The sequence below is a fragment of the Amblyomma mixtum genome, chromosome 8 (assembly GCF_055824585.1).
Source record: "Amblyomma mixtum isolate Tamu chromosome 8, ASM5582458v1, whole genome shotgun sequence".
Taxonomy (NCBI): Eukaryota; Metazoa; Arthropoda; class Arachnida; order Ixodida; family Ixodidae; genus Amblyomma; species Amblyomma mixtum.
The window spans coordinates 1001165-1009279 of NC_143019.1; positions in this window are offsets into that span (position 1 = coordinate 1001165).

Genomic DNA, 8115 nt, shown 5'->3' on the forward strand with positions numbered 1-8115 from the left:
ATGATCGAAAACCCTTAACACAGGGTGTTCAGACGCCAAGAATTCCGCGTGTCAGGATCTCAACTTCATTACGCCAGCCTTTACGCCATGGCATAAAATAGCTCAGACTCTTGTCTGCAACTGTGAGAACAAGAGGAAGAGCGTTGCACCGATACAAACAAAAAGAAAAAGAAACAAATTCGAGCTCTCGTCCTCCACTAGGCGGTAGAAATAAGATCTCGTAGCTATACAGTGACGGAGTCCTTCACTGCAGCGTCCCTTATAGCTCCAGTGCAGCGTCGGAACGCGATACCCCACATGCCCCACCAGCCACGCCTTCTTTCACCAGTCCCATAAAGCCCTCGTTCTCGATGGTATATTTGGCCGGTAGCGTCATTTCTCTCACTCATAAGTGCGCGATTTGAAGCGATTTTCTAAAACAGGGAAAGAGCGTCTTAATGGACCATTCATCAGCTTTCCTATCGTGCTAAGAGATCCCTAGAAATGGTCCTCGATGGACGACTTCCACACGAGTTTGACCAGAACGATACCGCTCGCATGTGGACGGGCCAGTCAGCCCGAGAACGTGTGAATGGCCGCGTAGGTGGCTGGGGTCACTGACCCCCCGTTCTCCTGATTTCGGGCGCACTCACCTTCTTGAAGTGTCAGGGGCTGGAAGTGTCTTTAGTTGGTGGCAGGGACCGGTTCCGCTCAGAGCATTTGATCAGTTAGGCCTCGCTCTAGCAGCCCGGCTAGCTTAGTCGACAAAGGGACTGCCCCTGATAAGAGGTGGTGCCGGCTAGCTGGGTGGCCTATCGTCAGACCAGGGCGAATTTTCCGGAACCACGTAGTTTGCACGAAAACTCTTTAGCTTTCTCTTCTAGCCGCATGGCTGTGCTTGGGTGGATGTTTATGAGTAATTACTTCTTCATTCAAAATTTGCTCCACCTCGGGGGACTCCTGTAAGTATATCAGACTAGCTGAACGTAGCGATAGTGCTAATAAGTTCTAGATGGTCCGTTGGTTTCTTCGGAGGGGCTCAGGCTTCTCCAAATGAGGCTGATTCGGCGGTGATGAAGGAAGAGACGATCGATGAACGCAGAAGATTAAACGGAGAAATATATTTACAGAATTTACAACAGCGAAAACTTCAAGTTAAAACTTATATAAGCAAAGTAACACAAACGAATAGAGCAAAATACCTTAAATGAACTGATCTCAGACACAGAAGCAGCACTCGCACACCTTACTTATCAACCGAAGGTCCTGGTTAAAGACTAGATATTCTTGAAGTACGTGCTAAGCTCGAAGCCCCTAACTAGACTGCTGTCCAGTGCTTTCCCTTTGCATTTTTCTACGTTTTGCAAATAACGAAGTTTGGGCGGTGATGTTCCGAGGCCCGCCCTAGACTTCGCTAACCAATAAAGCTTTAATACAAGGTAAGCACAGCCCCTGAATGTTGGACACAACCTCGAGCCCAGGCTTGGCTAAAAAAAAAGAAACACAAGAAGAAAATATTCCTAACACCTTCTCCGCGCAGGACTCCTTGCCCTTATCACGTGATGCTATTTCCCTTTCCCCTTTTGCCGCCGCACCTGCGTGCCACTTCTCGAAGTATGACGAGTTCTCGCTAACTGACAGGGCGAGTAATTTGCTGGCTCATCGCGGCAGTGTCGGATGGCGGAGGCAGAAAAGGAGTCCCGCGACGCTTCGGTGCTGGCATGAATGCCTGCAAATGGAACTCATTGCGTTTCCGCGGAAGTGCTACGCAAATCAGCTGGCGTGCTTTCTTGGTGCTTTGGCGGATGCCCGCAGTCAAGAATGCTAGGAGTCCTCGGCCGTCGTAGCGACGCTGTTAAACCGAAAATGACTTTCGCTCTTTTGTTTATGTTTGCGGGGGTCTCTCGGGCAGGGAGCTCCGAGAACTCCTCGGCGTTGGCCGAAGGCGTACAGCGGCCTGAAGTTGATGAGATTAAAATAAACTAACGAAGCCGGAAACTAACGAATTTCCTGCCGACACCGACGCAGGGTTTCGAAGATTGTGGATCGTATCTCCTTGTATCATCCGGGAATCCTGGCCTGCTCCCATTGGCCCCAGCAACCACGTTCGAACTACCGAGGTTTCTTCGGCGATACTGGGAATCATTGCTCCGCATTTGTATTCGGCAGTAGCAGCAGTAGCACATCGACGACTCTTGTCTTGGAAGGCGCTTGACGCTTTTCTTCCACTTCGCAGGTTGGTGGCTTTGCTTCCTTTACTATTTTTTTGTTATTGCATCTGCTGCTGCTGCCGCCGGGTGCAACTGCTTAGTGATAGCCATGCCTAATCATACGGCTCAAGACGAGCCTGACCCTTGTATTTCCTGCCATGCTGCTATCCCGCCCAATGACCCATTTGTAACCTTTGTAGCGTGAGAATTCAAGTACCACGTTGGAAAAGCATGTTCAGGTCTAACAGCCAGAAGCTACAAAAGCAAAAAGGCTGATAGCGGCATTGCGGAGTGGAAATGTCGGACATGTGTAGTGGCGTCAGAGCGCACTTCTCGGCCGTCCAGCAATCAATGTTCAGGTTGCTCCTCCCCTATGCAGAGCTATTCAAATAACGAACAGCAGGAGCTCTCTCAACAGAGACTAATGGCGATCGTAACAGATATGCAAGAAAAGCTATGCCTTCTGATGCCTTTAGTTCAGACCATAAGTGCACTTCCTGAGTTAAAGCAAATAGTAACTGATGTACAAGTGTCTGTCCAACACATGTCGGATAAGTATGATGAAGTGCTACAGCGCCTAACCAAGCAGGACCGTGAACAAACAGGCATCAAGGAGCGTCTTAAAGCAGTGGAAGACTCCGTCAATGCGGAGGAGATTTCTGGTTTAAAGGATCAAGTTAACGAACTTGAACGGTATGGTGGACGGCAGAATCTCGAGATTCATGGGGTCAAATGGGAAGAAAATGAAAATGTTTTGCCTAAAATCAATGAGTTGGCTGCTTCTCTTGGCCTTCGTTCGCTTGTTGAAGACGACATTAATAGCATTCACCGTCTTTCCACAAAAAAAGGGCGAAAGGCTCCCATTCTAGTGGGGTGCGTTCCTCGAAAAACAAAAGAGAACTGGAAGAATAAGAGCAAGCAACTGGTTGATAGTGAATCAGAATTCCGCTTCTATGGTAACCTTACCAGTCGAAGCAAGCATCTTTTGTGGCTGGCACGCACAAGGGCACAGCCAATGGGTTATTTCTTCACGTGGCAGAAGAATGGAAAGGTGATAGTGCGCAAGGGCCCAGGAGAACCAATTTTGCGGATTTCATGCGATGCAGATTTGTGTAATATCAAGGAAACTAAGCAAGCTGAAAGCGATGATTCGGAGGCGTGAGCGTCCATCAACTCAGTTTTCTTCAGTTTTTTTTTTACCGCTTCTAGCAGTATGGATTACGAAGTATTTTCAGAAAACCACAGTTACTACGCGATAAATGAATTTAATCACGCAGTAATGGGATTACCTTCCCATCCAAATAAGATATTTTCTTTATTTTGTTTAAACTCACAAAGCCTTCGAAACAAAGGAGATGCCGTTGCGTTTATCTGAATTTACTTCATCATAAATTTGATGTTTTAGAATTGACACAAACCTGCTTCACTGATTCATCTGAGGTTGTTCAATTTGAAGACTATTGTCGCATAGCGAGTTTTCGAGTTTTTCGCGCCAATTGATGGAGCCGGGAGCCGACGGGAAGAGTGCGTTCTTGGCGCCATCGGTTTTCGTATAGTTGCGGCCCTCTTGTTGCGAGGAAGACACAGCTCCCCCGTGGAGCGGCTTCGCGTACGTCCCCCACTTCCTTTCGCTAGGCGCGGTCGTATCAGGTTAGAGAGTCGGTGTTTTGCTGTGGATTCCCGACAGCTTTCTGGCGCCGTTTCCCGGGTCTTGCCGCGGGGGGCTCTCTAGCCCGCGTTCCGCGTATGCGTTTGTGCAGTTAGGTCCGTCGTCACCCGGTTTGCGCACAACACACACACACAAACTCGCGCGCATTCTGTCCCTACTCGTACAAGGTTGCGAGCTGTCGCACACTGGGTGTTTTTGTGTATTTTAGTCTGAGGAAGTGTATGAGTTTGCTTTCAGCATGTCTTGAAAGGATGTGTTCTGATTGGTTCCGGTAACGGCTTTCCTGATTGGTCTCATTGGTCCCAAAAAGGGTCCTCAGAATGCTGCCGCAGATCCTCTGGTTGGCTCCGGTAACGGCTTTTTTGATTGGTCAAGAAAACGGTCGCCAGGATGCTGGTGAAGTGTATTTAAGAGCGGGTTTTTCAACAACAAGGGACTCGAGAGAGGAACGGCTGCCTTCCGGCTGCTGCTCGGGACCTCGGCTCCAAAGATGCTGCACGCTCAGGGATATGACTGACTGTTTTCCTATGTGACGTGTTATATTTTTGCCTCAGTTTCTAAGTTTAACCAGTGATTCGCATCTACCTTTAATAAATCAAGTTGATCAATACATCCTATCGACGCCTGCTGGCCCCCTTCTTCGATGCAGAAGAGCTCTCGTACCGGCACGGAAGCACGCTTCGCTACACTATTCTCATGTGTCTTTGTTCAGAGAGAGCTAAAAAGGGGGCGGTGTCTCTCTGTATTTTCGTGATGGCATATCACACGCCTGTCTACAGTCATTTTCCGTTGTTGATTGTGTTTTTGAGGTGCTTGTTGCCGAATCTTGTGGTGTTATTATAATACTTGCTTATAGACACCCGTCTGGTAAAGTTGAACGCGACAGTGTACTTCACTCGCTTAAAGGACATAGCCAATCTGTTGTCATGCTGGGTGATTTCAATATATATATATATATATATATATATATATATATATATATATATATATATATATATATATATATATATATATATATATATATATTAACTGAGAAAACAGTTTCTAAGAATTTTTTTGGTATGATGTCTGCCTACAGTTGTACAAATGTTAAAAACCTGCCAACAAGAATTACCACAAGTACCGGAGCTGCTCTTGATATGTTTCACTGACTTCTTACCAAATGATGTCCAGTCGGGTGTGATGGCCTGCGACGTTAGCGACCATCCTCGATTTTTCATCTTTTTGCCCCATTCGAGGAAAACTTTTTCTAGTAGCGCAGCTAACACTTACTATCGAAACATTAATGACGAAACTATAAATCGCTTCCGTTGCATGATTTCAGAGGTGGATTGGTCACTTGTTTTTAATGAAGAGGATCCTAGTCGCTGTTACGATGTTTTTGAAAAAAAATTTCAAGATGCCTATTATGGCGCCTTTACTCTTGTCCGCCGCTTTAGATACAAAAAGTCTAAAAAACCGTGGGTTACGAAAGAGCTGTACAAAAGAATAAGGCAAAAGCATAATCTCTTTGCTGAATTTTTGAAGCACAAAGAAATGAATATACTAAACTTGTATAAAGCTGTAAGGAATAAGCTCAACACCTATCTAAAAACCGCAAAACAGGAATATTACGTAAAAGCATTCGCTAATAAATTTGCCCCTTATCAAATATGGAGCTCATACAACAATTTAGTATGAAAACGAACCCAGTCAACTCCAGTAGAGACTGTGGTAGATGGCGTTCTACTCAGAGGTCGTCCCTTATCAGACATGTTTAACGAACACTTCTTTGACGGTTGGTGAAAATCAGCCTGCGCAAACAACATGCTCTTATCCAATGTCATATCTTAGAGGCAGTCCAAAACCTTCGATATATCTCTCCACCTACAGCCGAAATCTCTCGGTGTATGTGTGTCTAAAAAATAATTGTTCAGTTGGAGCTGATAACATCGAGGGTGAGGTAGTGAAAGCTGTATCTGTTATTTGTTGTTGTCCCATATATGCAACCAAATCCTCAAAGAAGGGAGGTTTCCAGATAAATTAAAGATAGCAAGAGTTTGTGTGATACATAAGACAGGAAGCTATAACGATCCTAATAATTATCGCCCGATATCCGTCTTGCCGGCCTTCACAAAAATTGCTGAACAAGTCATCAATACCCGCCTTACTTCGTACTTCATTAAGACCGGAGCTATTGTGAAAGAACAATATGGATTTCAGAAAGGTAAATCTACGGAAAAAGCTTTACTTCACATAAAAGACAAAATAATCAACAAGATAGAAAACGGGATTTTTACACTTGGGCTATTTCTAGACTTTAGAAAAGGTTTCGACTCTGTCACGAAATTTTACTACGCAAATTACAATTCTATGGAATGCGAGGCTCCGCGCTTAGTCTTATTCAGAGCTACATATCATCCAGAGTACAATTCACAATGGTCAACGACGTACCTTTTAGCTACAACCTTATGCGCACTGGTGTGCCTCAGGGCTGAATACTGGGTTCTATTCTATTCCTAGTTCACATAAATGATATTGTTTACACTCTACCTTGCTCCGAAACAGTTTTATACGCTGACGACACAAATATTTTCTTTAATGACACAAGTTTACAAGTAATAGAATGTAGAGCAAATCTCTGGTTAGAAAACCTTACATTATGGTTGCGGGCCAACAGGTTAGAATTAAACATCACGAAAACGAAGTATGTAATATTCAGAGCTAAATATAATGTCATAGATGATGAGCCAAACATATTATACAATTCAAATGTTTTACAACGAGTACAGTCAATAAAATTTTTTGGAGTTATATTTAACGGATACCTGCTGCGGACTGACCATATTAATCAAGTAAGAAAAAAAATTTCGCGATCAATGGGCCTTCTAAACAAACTTAGGCTTCTATTACCATTATGGCTCAAAAAGTAACTTTATTTCAGTTTAATTCATTCGCATCTTCGCTATTGTCTGCTGACATGGGGAGACTCAACACAGACTATTTTAAATGCTTTGTTTTTACTACAAAAAAAGGCCATACGAGCAACTGCTATTCTAGGCTACTTAAAGAGCACGAACCCGGGGTGGAACAGCTTGGGTCTATTGACAATATTTCAATTAAAAACTCTTCGGCTAGCGCTTGAGACATATAACAGAGTTCATCTTGAACCTCAGTTTTTTACAACAGCAGAGCTACCACAAAATCCATATCACCTTCGGCACATGGCAATAAGAGCACCAAGAGTAAGAACAAATTACGGGTTCCAAAAGATTAGATACCAAATGACTTCCTTTTTGAATGAAAACAAATTACCATGACCTCCTCTATCAATAAAGAAGTCGAAAAATATACAAGAGGAAAGTGATTGCACTGTTAACTGCATGATTTTCCGGTTCATCCTATGATTCCTATGGTTCATCCTATGGTTCAACCAAAAACTTTACTTTCTGCGGAAGAAATTGGAACATGCAACAAAAAATGCCAAACTGATAGCTTACAAAACATTCATCCGCCCATCCTTGGAGTACGCTTTTGTTGTCTGGAGCCCGCACCAAAAAGTTCTAAAAGATAAACTGGAACAAATTCAAAGAATGCCCGCTCGTTTTATTTCGTCAAGATACAGAAGAAGGGACTCAGTGACGGAAATGCTGAACTCATGTGGGCTCGAGTCACTTGAAAATCGAAGGAAAAAAACAAGGCTAAAGCTTTGATTTCAAATAATTCAAGGGCACTTTAAGATAAAATCAGATAGATATGTTCAGCCTCCGGGAAGACGGAGCGCGAGAACAAACCACACACGATCAGTCAAGCCTTACGAGTCACGTGTTGATGTTTTTCGTTACTCTTTTTTTCCTGATGTGATCGAAATTTGGAATGCTTTGCCTGTTGAAGTTGTCGAGCAATCGGACGTGCCCAAGTTCGAACGTTCTATCGACATTTTGTGTCAGGGGCACCCAACTTGATGTTATGAGATATGAATTTTGTACGTTGTACATTGCATTGCATTCCCTCCCCGTAACGACCCTCAAGCGAGGGTCAACAGTATCAATAAATAAATAAAATAAATATACTGTAAATTGATAACAGTTAACATGATTATAATTTTGTTTCCTTTTATACCTCCCTGTAATCCAACAGCATGCATTTAAAAAACTCTTAAGCTACTGTAACATTGGTGTACAGTTTTTTTTTGTTTTTTAACATGGAAACAAGTGTCATGGTGACCGCGGCATTTACTGTATTTGTTTCTTTTGTATGTGTCGCATCCAAATTGCA